Source organism: Periplaneta americana, chromosome 10, assembly GCF_040183065.1.
Source record: "Periplaneta americana isolate PAMFEO1 chromosome 10, P.americana_PAMFEO1_priV1, whole genome shotgun sequence".
Lineage (NCBI taxonomy): Eukaryota > Metazoa > Arthropoda > Insecta > Blattodea > Blattidae > Periplaneta > Periplaneta americana.
Genome location: NC_091126.1, coordinates 83,310,246 through 83,325,923, shown reverse-complemented (window position 1 = coordinate 83,325,923; position 15,678 = coordinate 83,310,246). Strand labels below are relative to the sequence as shown.

The following is a 15,678-nucleotide window of genomic DNA, read 5'->3' as shown; positions in this document are numbered from 1 at the left end:
TCTCAGTAGCAATAAAACCAAGTCCCTTCAAATGAGGGTGGAGATTATAGGAGGGTTGTAAATTTTCAGGATTCCTTTCAAAATCTTGTTATTGTACAGGCTACCGGAACTCAGTTTCTTGAAAGACATGCTCAGTGACGGAACTACACAGTACGAAGAGAGATATTTTGTTATTTTATTTTGCGCTACAGAATGTATCAACTAGTCCCTTCCTCCACTGGATGGATGGACGGCATAGCTCCACTCCCCCCATCACCATAACAATACAGACGAAGTAAGACATATCTCCTTTCTCTCTCTTTTCACAATGAGACAAGATACATCACACAGCCTTTAGCAATGTAGGTCTCAAATCACATTTCTAGCGACTTCATTACATAGCGTTGCCACATCTCTAAAAAATAAACTGCAATTCTTCGGGAAGCTTACAGTTAGCGTCGAACCAAAATGTTGTCATCTGTATTTTCGACTTCGTTTTGGACAAGGACTAACTCTGTGCAAGAATATTATGGAATACCATTCTGTATACAGCAAATCTTTCGCTATCGACGTGTTCCGTGGTCGCTGAGTCCCGAAAAATGAATTGTAACCTACTTGAATTATAATAATTCGTTTCCATTAACGGGTACCTCTGACAATTCCGGACCACATGCATCAGACACAAATGTCTACATCCCAGGATTTTTGCAGTTTTACCCGTTTTTATTACTTTTGTCATTCAGAATGCCATTACAAAATTGTAGTTTATGGTGGAATAATGGTATAAAAAGAAGACGACCCGTGAAGAGAATATTGGACTAACGTCTGAAGCGAGCCCGGTACACGCCAACAGGAAATCTAACCCCATGATAGCTAAATTATGATTGAATTTAAACATAATGTAAATGCGAACCAGCTAATGACTATGTTATCAAGTGCACCTCAGCGGAAGAAAGGTTGTAGTGAGCCAGTATACAATACTGTAAGGTCTTACAAAAAGTTTTGTCCCACAGGTACTTCATAAGTCCCAGAAAGGGGGCAGTGCACATTATCAGAGGACGAGTGATCTGGTTCACAAGAAAACGACTAGTTGAGGTAATAAAATTAGTTTTGTTTCGTTGTATGTCTGATACTGCGCACTGGCTCCTTTCTCGGACTTAGAAAGTGTCTGTGAGACAAAACATTTTTCTAAGACTGTACGTATTTCCAAGTGGATGTGTGATTGAAAACTACTACTACTACTACTACTACTACTACTACTAATAATAATAATAATAATAATAATAATAATAATAATAATAATAATCAGTCCGTGAATGAGTGAATATTAGTTTGCCGAAACACTGTAAATATTACGTTATTATAAAGTAAACTGTATATTATAAAATGCATTCATAGAAGGAACAAGATGTTCTTTACAAGAAAGTTTTAGGAAACTATGAGTTTTTGGTGATAGATGTTATCAAATGGTTTCCGATTAATTCTGCTAAAGAATTTATGAAATTCCTAGAATTCCGCCCTCAAACTATATATATATATATATATATATATATATATATATATATATATATATATATATGTTTTTTTTAGATCGGTCAACAAAAATTAAAGTTGTATAAATATTTCATGTTAAGTAGGTACTTGTTACTCGAATTTAATTTGTTGTAGGTAAGAATATTTGGTTTGCTTTAGCCCTGTGACATAACGATAAACGAGGAATCACGAATGACGACGATCATCAAATTCTCTGTCAAGAAACATACAGTTAAGTTGCATGCGTGGTCACGTTTATACACACAATTTTATAAACTGGTTTGTACATGAAATTGTATTAGTATTAGTATTTATTTAACCTGGTAGAGATAAGGCCGTCAGGCCTTCTCTGCCCCTCTACCAGGAGATTCCAACTATAATATGAACAATAAAATTACAATTAGTATTAAATTTATAATTACAATTACAAATAGCATTACAATTAGTATTAAATTTACAATTACAATTACAATAAAATCAAAGTAATAAAAGATTACCTCAATAATTAAAGGTAGATAATTTATCATTGAGAAACAAAGAATATTTTATGTTTACTGAATTACAAATTAAATCTAGAATAACAAAATTGTATAGTCATGAAATTACTGAATATTGAAATATTTTGTGATAGATTAAGGAAACTATTTACAAGAAATAAATTACTGACCAAGTGCCTAGTAAGTTTTCGTTTGAATTCAATTTTATTTCGACAGTCCCTGATGCTAGCAGGTAGCGAATTCCAGAGTCTTGGCAGGGCTATTGTGAAAGAAGATGAGTATGAGGAGGTGCGATGGGATGGTATTGTTAGTATTGTTTCATGACGAGAGCGTGTGTTCAGATTATGGTGGGAAGAAAGGTAAGTGAAGCGAGACGACAGGTACGAAGGAATAGAAGAGTTCAAGATTTCGAAGGGAAAGAGAAGTGAATGTAAATTTCTTTTCTTATCTAGTTTAAGCCAACCTATTGCTTCCAGGGATGGGGTAATATTATCATATTTACGAACATTGCTTACAAAACGTATATAGAAATTATGAGCACGTTGAAGTTTCATTTTGTTGTCGCTGGAGAGGTCAGTCAGTAAAATGTCCGCATAGTCGAAATAGGGAAATACAAGTGTCTGCACAAGGGACTTTTTTTAAGCAAGAGGGGAGATGAACATTTATCCTTTTAACATATGGATAATAGAATATACTTTTCTGCAGGTTTCTGTGATTTGCATGTCCCAGTTGAGATTATTATCCATGTGAATGTCAAGATTTTTTACTGAAGAACTGAAAGGGATATGCACTGTACTTACTTTAACAGGGGAAATGTCGAGGTGTTTTACAGCGTCGGTTTGCCGTTTGTGTCCTAATATAATTGCTTGTGTCTTTCCAGGATTGATTTTAAGACGGAGTTTCTTTGTCCATGTCACAATCGAGTCAATGTCTTCGTTCAATTTATCTATAGCGTCATTTACTCGGTCTAAGCGGGAAGATATGTAGCATTGAAGGTCGTCAGCATGCAAGTGATAGTTACAATACCTTACAAGAGATGTAATATCATTGACATATATTGTGAACAACAATGGTCCGAGTACCGACCCCTGTGGTATACCCGATGTTATGTAAAGCCAGGAGGAGCTTCGATTCCCGGATACAACACATTGTTGTCTTTCCCGTAAGTAGGATTCGAACCAACTCACAGCAGTCTCTGACAAATACATATTTCTCAATTTATTGGTGAGCAGGGAGTAAACTAACATCCTAGACAGGGGTGTAGCGTGCATGGATGCGTGTGATGTGTCGCATCCCCTGAATTTTTCTGAACATTTTTTTTTTTCGTTATTTACGGGTACTTTATTTTGTGTATATCATGTTATACTTGTTACACATAATAATTATTTGAAGGTTGCATTCAAATTTTAAATGTCGCTGCTACAACAATGGAAATATATTACACAACGTGATAAAGCCGCACGTCCGAGCCAATTTACAAACGGCGAGTTCTTACTCCCAAGAAATGTGACTGTGTATGTGAGAGCGAGGCAACGTTCAACTGCTGAGTGGAAGAACGCCACTTATACCAGTGTGCAGAGGATGCGATTTAGATTACACATAAGCCGCGTGCTGCGTCTGCGTGGCAAAATGTGATGGTATCCCTCGCATCAGTTGAGCTATATGAAAACAGGCAACTGCTGAGTGGAAGAACATCACTTACACCGTGAGCGAAGGTTGTGTTTAGGTTCCGCATTTGGCGACGCGCGTGTGCTTACATTCAATTTTTCTGTTTGTTTTATAACTCCGCTGCATGACATATTTTGTTAATACTAATAGTAATATTTTCAAAAAGTATATGTGACAGCTGAGCTTTATTTATAGTGCTTTATAATTAACCTACAACATTCTGTATAACTGTAAGTAGGTCCTAAATGTGTAATTTTGCCACAACTTTCAAGCGATAGAATAGCCTATGTGATTTAAGAATCTCATCTGCAGGTAAGATTGCCGAACCGGGAACTTCTATGCTGTTAATAATGATCAAATTGACTGTAGATGTGTAGGAATGAATAACCTTTTTTTGGGCATTTTTATTACTTTCTCGTGAAAAATCTGTGTGAAATGATACAGAGTATGGTGATTTAAATAATATTTACAGATCCAGAAAATGACACAAAGACTCTGCAAGTCACAATATACGTGGAAATACAACTCCATTTCTTTGGCAAAACTCCAAGTACGGGTATTGAATTTGCTTTAAGTGATTAATATAGGCTTTCTATTGAAAAGCATAGCGAACTTGTTCGACAGAACAGAACAATTCTTAGCCATTCTATAAGGGTCTTCGAAAATTAGATCTTGCATTAGAGGGCGTGACGAGAATAAATTCTCAAAGTATAAAGGTGATTTTATAGAACATTTGAATGAGATTGCAAGGCACGAAAGTTTACTGAAAATATACTTAGAATACTCCACTGTTTCGTGGCATTCCACCTTCAATTTACAAATTTCAGAGTGACTTGATATTTTCAGTGGGCGAAGTCATGGATGATAAAATTAGGAAAGAGGATTGTAAAGCTCAGTTCGTAGCTTTAATTCTAGTTATCTTCAATTATGCGTTATGTAGGCCCTAACAGTAGATGGCGACATTGAAGGAGTTTTAAAATCCACAGACGTCAGCATGGATAGCCTGCAAATGCTCCTTGAACATGCGCTCGAAGTTATTAATGATTTTGATTGCAATGATAAACTTATTGCTCAAACCTAAGATAGAGTGGCTGTGATGGCTGGAGAACATAATGCTTTATATGTAAAATTTCGCAGCTTCTGTAAGTCAGCGATTTTTGTATACGCTATGCGTACAAATTAAACCTCATCTTAACTCAGTCTGCCAATTTTATGAAACAAGTAAAAGTGAAGTTCGCTAATCTTGCTGGATTTTCTAGTTTTTCTCTAAATCATCAAAGTGGAAATGTTTATTTGAATCAATAATGGATAAAGAAGATTGTGAATGGGACCACGAAACTGCCCTTTGTGCACGAGGATTGTTAAGTTTATTGAAGAATTTTGATTTTATTTTCTGCTAATAATATTCGCTGCAATATTTCCACACTCTGAAATTCTGTTTCAAAAAGTAACAGATGTTGCTTTTTGTAAAAGAAAAATTCATAATTTCGAGGAGTACAAGCAAGAACTGAGAAATTACTTCGAGGAATTTTGGGAACACATAGATTATTTTGCTGATGAAAATTATCTTCAATCTGAAAGATCACGGCTGGATGCAATCCTTAGAGAGAATAAGAAAATTGTATATAGGCGATTGTTCAATGGAATGCTGCACGTTATCAAAATTAATATTAATCAAAAGTTTGCTGAAAATTCAAAATTGAAGCTTTTGAGTCTGCTTGATCATGCACAATTTACCACTTTTGTAAATTCGCTCCATGAATAAATATTGTTAAATCTAAAAGAAAACTATGAAGCTTATTTTGATTCACTGTATTATCAACAGCATAGTCGGTCTCGTCCTATGCACTTTCGCCTTTCGTGTTTTATGTAAACACGGCCCGGTAAATATCCTTATAACTTATGTTGTAAAAATCATCAAGATAATTTGAAAATTCAACTCAAACATTCATCAATAAGCGGCTATTTCCAGGAATGCAACTCCCGCATATAACGTAAGCAGACTACTGTATTTTAACTATTTAAAAATCGCATCCCTATGTCAAAAGGTCACGCGACGCTACTAATCCTAGAGGAGAAATCTAGTGATAAATGTACGAAGGTATTCCGTCTGAAAGTATACTTATCTCCAGATGGCTCTACAATCGATCTGTAGACGCTCGTTAGCCAGTCTCTTTAGTAACCTTTATTGCAAAGGTTACGCAGTATCGTATAATCAGCTGTGTTTGTAACAGACATAATGCGCATGCGCTGTAGGTAGTTTCTACAAACCCAGTTTGTTTCCAGACGATGAAGGGCAAGTAATTCGTAAAAGTTCCTTGATGCATCTGCGCATGCTCACAGAACAGTTTGTGGAATATGCTTGTAAACGGTACTTTAAATGCAATGTGCGCACAAGTGTCTGGAGGACGCGTTTGCCTGTTCATCTGGACATAGGTTCGATTCCCGATTCGGATGGTTACTTAGTTTGGTTTTTACGAGGTTTTTCGCAACCTAAGTAGACTGTCAGGTAATATATGGCGACTCCTCGGCCACATCTACCCATAATACCCTCTCACTATCACCAATTCCATCGACGCTAAATAGCCTAGTTGATACTACATAGTTAAATAACTGAAAAAATTCACACAATAATTTTGGATGAAAAAGTTTCTACGTACAATTTGCATGAAAGTAACTACACTGCGGAGGCCTCCAGTCAGAAATACGAGTATATTGTGCGCTCAAATGCACTATCTCTAGATTGCGTCTTCTTCGTGATATAGCTTCTAGCTAGCCTCGGATCCGAGATTTTGCAGTTTAAGCCCAGTTAAGAGCGATGGAATTAAAAGGGTGTTAAAAATCTTAGCATAGCTTCCTCCAGGACGAAGTATGGTTAGAAATCCAGTGTTGTAGATTTACAATGGACCTTCTTAAAGGGGTTGGCAACTTAAAATGAACATATATAGAAACTTCCAGTAAGAGTGTCCTACATTTATAGTCCGGATCAGCTTACTTAATACAATACGGGTGAAACCTAACCAGTTTTCCACTATTACTAAATATGCTAGTGGATTACAGTGATTTTCTAGCTCTCAAGTAGAATTTTCTTTTACCAACTTCGTTTCGAATTTCGGATACTGACAAATATTACAACTGGCAGTTATTTTTTAACTGTTATGTTGGCAGCAATGATTTCAGTTTACAGTAAAGCAAACTGATTAAAATGCGAGTAAGTAAATATATTTTTAGGTTAGGTCTCATGAATCGTAAACTCTTCAGTCAAAGCAATCAATTTCATTTTGTGTGACAAAATAAATTGTAATATTAGATCATACTAATCCTACTTACAACATAATATGCGAGAAGTCAAGGTGGAGAATATACTATTTCATAAATAAATTATTGAACCATTACGAAACACCTCGCAACATAAAGATGGGATGTGATAAATAAGCAAGACATTGTTATTAACACTATATTATTATTATTATTATTATTATTATTATTATTATTATTATTATTATTATTTTCAGTACGTACCATTTTGATTTTACCCTCTTTGGTGATATCTGGTATTAGTTTGCAACACTGAATTTAGACTTTTAGGAACTACTCTTACATGATCGTCACTATAAAACATATAACAGCTGCCGTGTTTGTGAATTTATAGCAGTCATATTTTTACCATGGTTACAGTAGTTGTTGTTGACAAATATTCATAGAACGATACACCATTCCACAACACTAGAAATCATTAAATATTCATTATTAAAAAACGTCATCCGTTCGCCAAGCATTCCGTGCATTACGTGAAGTGTACGGTGTGTGTAAGATACCGGGCTATGATAAGGGATTATTTTTGGCCTCAATTGGAAGGTATGGATCTCAAAAACATCACGTTTCAACAAGATGACGCCACGTGTCATACCGCTCACGAAACATTCGAATTTTTCAGGGAAAAGTTAAGAGGTTTCATCATTTCGCGTGGTGGTGATGTTAACTGGCACCCGAGATCATGAGATTTAACGCCGCTGGATTACTTCTTCTGCGGTTATGTTAAATAACGGGTGTATGCCAACAAGCCAGAAACAGTGAATGACCTAACGAACAATATCACTTGCGTTATTCGTGAAATTGAGCCTGGTTTATGTTTGTCTGTTATTGAAAATTGGAAGACCCGTATACGCGCAACCCAACGAAGCCGCGGCGGCCATTTAACTGACACGTTCTCTTCCATACGTAATGGTATTAAGTGTGCTTCAAAATTATAGTAATTAAACAAATAAACCTCTTTCGTTCACACAATTTGTTTCATTTTAAAAGTGTGGCACTCTTATTGGAAGACTCTTTATAATAAATTATGCGCCGTAGTGAGATTATTGTAGCTTTCAAAATACGAGTTTCATATTACATTTCGTTCTGGAGATAAATTGACTTAAGTAGCAATGGTTGGAGATAGTGACGTCACGGTTGGCTTTCCTGATGTGTGTTAGTCTTGTCCTGCATTTCGCCTCGCTGTTGATTATTATAAACATCGCTCAGATAAGCATCCCAGTATCCAGATTATTACTCGTGCAGGAAACATGAGTAACAATGCGTATGGAAATTAAAGCTAAGTTGAACAGAAGGAGACCTAATGTTTCCGCTTACTGCAGTACAAATATTGCACGTGTTGTTGTACGTTATCTGTTCACATCCCTTCCTCTTCAGTCCGCTCTCGTCTTCTCCTGAGTCACCGACAGTAGTAAGCACAATAAGGCTCAGGCTGCAGTGCAAGCATTCGGGTCCCTCCTCCGTACAAGAGACAAAAAAACTTGGTGTCCATGACACTCAGAACGTTGAGAACCTCTGCATTAGCGTTTTCCATCATCTCCCTTAGAATATGAGTATGCATTTGTATTTGATTGTCTTTAGCGTACCAGTTTCGTTTGTTTCTGGAAAAATCTTTCCTCCTCTAGAAAAAAAAACATCAGAATGTGTTGATGCGCCCACTTGTTACGGACCTTGTGGGTATAACTGTCTGCTATATTACTGTGGCATTCATGCCATTCGTGGTGGTAAATAAGTCATTGAAAGAGGCTATTTCGGTGTGCTTTACCTCTTACTTCCATCTTGTTACAGTTAATGCATTATCTTCTTATCGCCGTATTGGATCTAAACCAGTCAGCACAGCAATCTATCCTTTCGTGTGCACCAGAGTTCGTATCAAAATAGCTACTTGACTTGAAATGATTTACGAGCAGTTAAGGTGAAGTCACTGTCTATCTCTGACGCTTTCAGTTAGTGTCGTGCGATGTTCGAACATGAGAAGGGATATCAAGATACTACAAACTTCGCCCTACTCCATAGGCATCCCCACAGTACGCGTAGGCGAAGCATGTAAACTAATCGAGTTCACTGAAAACCGGTAATACCACAGTCTACTATATACAGTCGCGAAGCTCAATATGTAGTAAAAATGCAAACAGGGGTAATTGCCCACCACTAGGATCGCTACTATCGCCTCATCATCGCAGATCTCTCTCCTAGCAGCCGACAAAATATGTTACACTTTCGTTGTCGTGTTCTTTTGGAAAAATTAACACCTTCCTTCCATTATTGAAATATTAAATGCATAAAGTTAATTTATTATTTTAATGAAGTATATTAAATTCCACCATAAACTCGAAGATACCTGCAAGAAATAAGTTAATATAATTTTTGTTTGTGCAAAACGAACTGAAATTTACTATAATAGCTTCACTCATTCAAGATTATAGCGATAATTAACTATGAATTGAAACCAATAAATATTAATTTGCAATTCTCTTTAAAACAATAATAATGGAAATATGAATTAATGGAGTAACTTACGTGTACCGGTACTTCTAGTGTAGGCTTACGTAGTTAACAAAATGGGATGAGGTTAAGCAACAATAATCACACCAGAATTGGAAATAAAACGTGATCAATACATTTTATTGTAACAAACTTTTTCTACTTCTCTAGTTAAAGCAACAAATAAAAATAACAACAAAATTAACAGCTATAATTAAAAACATATCCTTTGAAGAAAAAAGTAGGCCTAAGCGATAATAATCCCACCAGAATTGAAAATATAACGTGATCAATAAATTTCATTAAAACAAACTTAATTTTTCTACGTCTTTAGTAAAATAACACATAAAAATAATAACAAAATTAATAGCTACAATTAAAAATATATCATCTGAAAAAAAAAGTAGACCTAACCTTTATTTCTCTGGAAATTTAGCAGCCTAAGTGACAGAACTTTAACCGGTATCTAATGTCCTTTCGGTTATACTGAAACATTTCATTGTGAAATTTAAGGATATAATGTATTCTAACAGTCACAAAGAACTTCAAATTAACAGTTTTGTTTCTGCACAGCATTCTTGTGGAAACCCAGGAACCTTTCTGAATCTTTCGGAAATCGGAAAAAGGATAACTCTGGCCTCTTTCTCTTACTGTTGCTACAATTTATAGCACTACAAACGTCTCCTCCTTGTCCCATATTATTCCAATTATTATATTTTAGCCATTAACATTTTCATTATAACCAATAACGAACATTTCACAAGCATCAATGTGAAATACGCAACGAGCTAGCACTCGATAGAAATACGACACAGTCCAAAGTCGACCATGGACAGTCTATTGTTTCTAGTTGCTAACCGCTTGGAGCGCTTTATCACGAGATTTGCAAAAAAAAGACCTCAAGCTTCGCGACTGTATATAGTAGACTGTGGTAATAGTCCTTATTTTCGGTTCATGTTTGCTGAGTCTCTGTAGAGTCGAAGCTCCCTTTGCGTTTGTTCAATCTTTCCCTTCCCTCACATAAGTTCGGTGCCTTTCTCCTTAGTTCCTCCTCTCCTTGCGCCTTTACGGTTTAGCTGCATAAGGATGTCAGGCACATATCTTGCGAAGTTACGCACAGTAATGAGTATAGGTAATTTTTCTTGTTATTAATGTGACTAACATTCACAAAAATATACATATAAATAAATCAAACAAAATGTATTTAAAAAACCCATATGTTCAAAGTATCGACTAGTATTGTGCAATGTTCAAATATGATAGAAGAACCAGTGACAAGTACCGACTATTATTGTACAATGTTAAAACATGAGAGAGGAAACCAAGACATTACAAACTTAATTTTATTCCATATGAAATAGTAATCGCAAGGTATGTGCTCACATCTTTAAAGATTTATGTATGTGAACGACCACAAATATCATCGAAAAAAGCATGTTCTAAATTTCTAAAAATTTATAAGAAAATGAACTCACAATTGGACATAAATTACAAAGTACCACAACAAGACTTTTTAGAACTTACATATATGATATAAGTATAAAAAGGTTACTAATAATATTTTTCAAACCAGTTTCATCAGAGTATGAAAAAAAAAACAAAAAAATCTGTTACATCATTTGGTAACTATAACATTGTTATGGTCTCTCTGACATCTTTAATATTTTTCCTGCATGTAATAAACATTTATTTCTGATAAGTAGACTACTCTCAGACATGTAGAGTTTTTTATTTTAATAAAATTAATTTCTTATTTGTCCTATATAAAATATATTAAAATTTACATAATGATTTGTGATTAATTTTTATATTTTCAAAGAAATGGGCATTATTTTAGTCACCTTTTGCATAAATCCATGTTAAATAAGTGTACAAAATTTCAGAATTCCATCTATAATGGTTGTGGAATTATGAAATACTATGTGTGAAAAACTTTCAAAATTTAGGAAATTTAATTTAAAGTGAAACGTGAATTCCTAAAAATATTATTAGTAACCTTTCTTTGTACTTTTATCAGATATTTAAGTTCTAATAAGTCTTGTTGTGGTACCTTGTAATTTTTGCCCAATCGCGAGTTCATTCCTTTACAAAATTTTAGAAATCTAGATCCTGCATTTTCTGATAATAATTGTGGTCGTTCACGTACTTATACCCTTAAGTGGTTTAAAATAATGTCCTGCAATGTTCGATCATGACAGAGGCAACCAAGACATCACAAACTTCGTCTTATTTTATATGAAAAACTAATCGCAAGGTCTATTCTACAACATGAAATAGAGGGAGTAGAGGACAGTGGATATTTTCATAACAAGGTGGAACAAACACGATAGGCCTTCCCCTACAGAGCGAACATCGACGAACGTCAAACTTCGTCATACTCGACCAATTTGAATGGTACATAATGCCGGTAATGCACGTCCCTAATACTTTCGTCATCCGTATAGTCACATAAATATTGTTAACGAGCAACTGTGGTGTATTTCAATATTATGTGAACAATGTAATTATAACTACTTTCTATCTGAATTTGTAAAAACTGTCAGGTGTGTTTAAAACAATGTGATGTACCTACATGTGCGTGTATTTCTGTGGATGTTTAATATTTTTGTAATAAAAATTACCTGTCCTTATATCTAAATAAAACTTCACAAGATTTTTTTCTAAAATCCTCCCTTACTCAGCTAAAACCATGAAGGGATGAAAGGGCAGGGTAGAAGAAGTCAGCGAACTTGGAGGACACAGAACATACAAGGAGTAAATCCGAGCGAGCTGTGACAGATCCGCTTCTTCAAAGCAGACTTCGGTTCTCGTCACGCTCGACAAACATGAGCCGAACATAGAGCTTGAAATGCACGACACTACTTTCAGTTATACCAGCGTTTCTCAACCTGTGGTCCACGAAGGTGGGACAGGTGGCCAGCAGGCAGAATTAAAAATTTAATCTTAATTGAATTAAAAATATCATAAAAAATAATGAGTAAAAATTGTTCACATAAAATGTATACTGTACTGTATAAGAAAAAAAACTTTCTAAAAGCCATGAATATTTAAACGATCAGACAAAATCTGGTATTTCCAGGATATGAGAATATGAATGCATTTTTACTCACTTCAGAGGGACCGCGGTACGTGTCGATAACAATTAGTAGGGTTGATAACACAAGAGCGGTGAAGTAAACAACAATACAATATGATTTTATTGCTCCCGCTTTTCATTGCTGTTTCAAATAAAAATGTGTTGTCCATATTTCAACAAGCTCATTGAGGATCTCGTAAGTGAAGTTCCTAAGGGCCATATTCATAGACATTTTTAGCGCTGGCTTCCGGTGGACGATCAGCAAACTAACGATTTTCGTATTCATAAACCAGTGTTAGTGATGTGATATGATATGAATCCTGTACAAGTAATCATTCGATAGCCGGGGCTAGTTTAGCACGGTCGTAGCGCGGGCTAGCGAAATGTCTATGAATAGCACCCTAAAAGTCTAATTTGGCCAACGAGTTAGAAAGAGACGGTAAGGCATGTGATGGTGGTAGTAAAGACTGTGACAGCGGGGTAGAGACTGTGGTGTTGTTGATAGAGACGGTGAGGGCGGTAGTAATGTATGTGATGGTGGTAGTGAAGACTGTGACAGCGGGGAAGACACTGTGGTGTCGGTGATAGAGACGGTGAGGGCGGTAGTAATGTATGTGATGGTGGTAGTGAAGACTGTGACAGCGGGGTAGACAGTGGTGTCGGTGATAGAGACGGTGAGGGCGGTAGTAATGTATGTGATGGTGGTGGTAAAGACTGACAGCGGGGTAGAGACTGTGGTGTCGGTGATAGAGACGGTGAGGGCGGTAGTAATGTATGTGATGGTGGTAGTGAAGACTGTGACAGCGGGGTAGACTGTGGTGTCGGTGATAGAGACGGTGAGGGCGGTAGTAATGTATGTGATGGTGGTGGTAAAGACTGACAGCGGGGTAGAGACTGTGGTGTCGGTGATAGAGACGGTGAGGGCGGTAGTAATGTATGTGATTGCGGTAGTGAAGACTGTGACAACGGGGTAGACTGTGGTATCGGTGATAGAGACGGTGGGGAGGTAGTAATGTATGTGATGGTGGTGGTAAAGACTGTGACAGCGGGGTAGAGACCGTGGTGTCGGTGATAGAGACGGTGAGGGCGGTAGTAATGTATGTGATGGAGGTGTAAAGACTGTGACAGCGGGGTAGAGACTGTGGCGTCGTTGATAGAGACGGTGAGGGCGGTAGTAATGTATGTGATGGAGGTGGTAAAGACTGTGACAGCGGGGTAGAGACTGTGGTGTCGGTGATAGGGACGGTGAGGGCGGTAGTAATGTATGTGATGGTGGTAGTGAAGACTGTGACAGCGGGGTAGACTGTGGTGTCGGTGACAGAGATGGTGAGGGCGGTAGTAATGTATGTGATGGTGGTAGTGAAGACTGTGACAGCGGGGAAGACACTGTGGGATCGGTGATAGAGACGGTGAGGGCGGTAGTAATGTATGTGATGGTGGTAGTGAAGACTGTGACAGCGGAGTAGACTGTGGTGTCGGTGATAGAGATGGTGAGGGCGGTAGTAATGCATGTGATGGTGGTGGTGGAGACTGTGACAGCGGGGTAAACTGTGGTGTCGGTGATAGAGACGGTGAGGGCGGTAGTAATGTATTTGATGGAGGTGTAAAGACTGTGACAGCGGGGTAGAGATTGTGGTGTTGTTGATAGATACTGTGAGGGCGGTAGTAATGTATGTGATGGTGTTGGTGAAGACTGTGACAGCGGAGAAGAGACTGTGGTGTCGGTGATAGAGACGGTGAGGGCGGTAGTAATGTATGTGATGGTGGTAGTGAAGACTGTGACAGCGGGGTAGACTGTGGTGTCGGTGATAGAGACGGTGAGGGCGGTAGTAATGTATGTGATGGTGGTGGTAAAGACTGACAGCGGGGTAGAGACTGTGGTGTCGTTGATAGAGACGGTGAGGGCGGTAGTAATGTATGTGATGGTGTTGGTGAAGACTGTAACAGCGGAGAAGAGACTGTGGTGTCGGCGATAGAGACGGTGAGGGCGGTAGTAATGTATGTGATAGTGGTAGTGAAGACTGTGACAGCGGGGTAGACTGTGGTGTCGGTGATAGAGACGGCGAGGGCGGTAGTAATGTATGTGATGGTGGTGGTAAAGGCTGACAGCGGGGTAGACTGTGGTGTCGGTGATAGAGACGGTGAGGGCGGTAGTAATGTATGTGATGGTGGTGGTAAAGACTGTGGCAGTGGGGTAGAGACTGTGGTGTCGTTGATAGAGACGGTGAGGGCGGTAGTAATGTATGTGATGGTGGTGGTGAAGACTGTGACAACGGGGTAGAGACTGTGGTATCGTTGATAGAGATGGTGAGGGCGGTAGTAATGTATGTGATAGAGGTGGTAAAGACTGTGACAGCGGTGTAGAGACTTTGGTGTCGGTAATAGGGACGGTGAGGGCTGTAGTAATGTATGTGTTGTTGATGGTAAAGACTGTGATAGCGGTAGTAGAGACTGTGGTGTCTTGTTAGGAACGGTGAGGGCAGTAGTAATGTATACGATTTTGGTGGTAAAGACTGTGATAGCAGTGGTATAGACTGTGTTGGCGGTAATATTGATGGTGAGGAGCAGTAGTGTATGTGATGGTGGTGGTAAAGTCTGTGATAGCAGTTATGGTGACGGTGAGGGCGCTAGTAGTTTATGCGATAGTGGTAGAGACTGTGATGGCTGTGATAGTGATGGTGAGAGGACAGTAGTTTATGTGACTGTTGTGGTAGAGACTGTGAGGCGGTCATAGTGGCGGTGAGGGCGGTAGTGGTGGTGAAGATGATGGTGGTGATATTGTCGATAATGGCAGTGGTAGTGACGGTGTTGGCAGCGGCAGTGTGGATGAGGGCGATATTAGTGAGCATGAGAGTGGTGGTAGTAGCGGTGTTGGCGACGGTAGTGAGGATGAAGACGGTGGTAGTAGGGATGAGGTGTTGTTGACGGTGAGGTCAGCGGTAGTGACTCTGATAGCTGTGCTAAAGGCTCTGAGGACGGCTTTAGTTACAGTAATAGTTAGGGTGGTGATGAAGATAGTGCGGCTAGTGACGGTGATGGCAGCGACAGTATTGGCGATGGTAGTGGTGATGTGATAGTGTAGGTGGTGTTGGTGACGAAGACAGTGGGGCTAGTGAGTGTGATGGC

The 15,678-nt window shown here is 38.1% G+C and overlaps 1 protein-coding gene across 1 annotated transcript in view; it reads right to left on the bottom strand.

Moving 5' to 3' along the window:
- LOC138707838 (protein tyrosine phosphatase domain-containing protein 1-like) overlaps positions 1–15,678 on the bottom strand; it is a 436,109-nt gene that overhangs the window by 308,652 nt on the left and 111,779 nt on the right. The window lies entirely within an intron of this gene.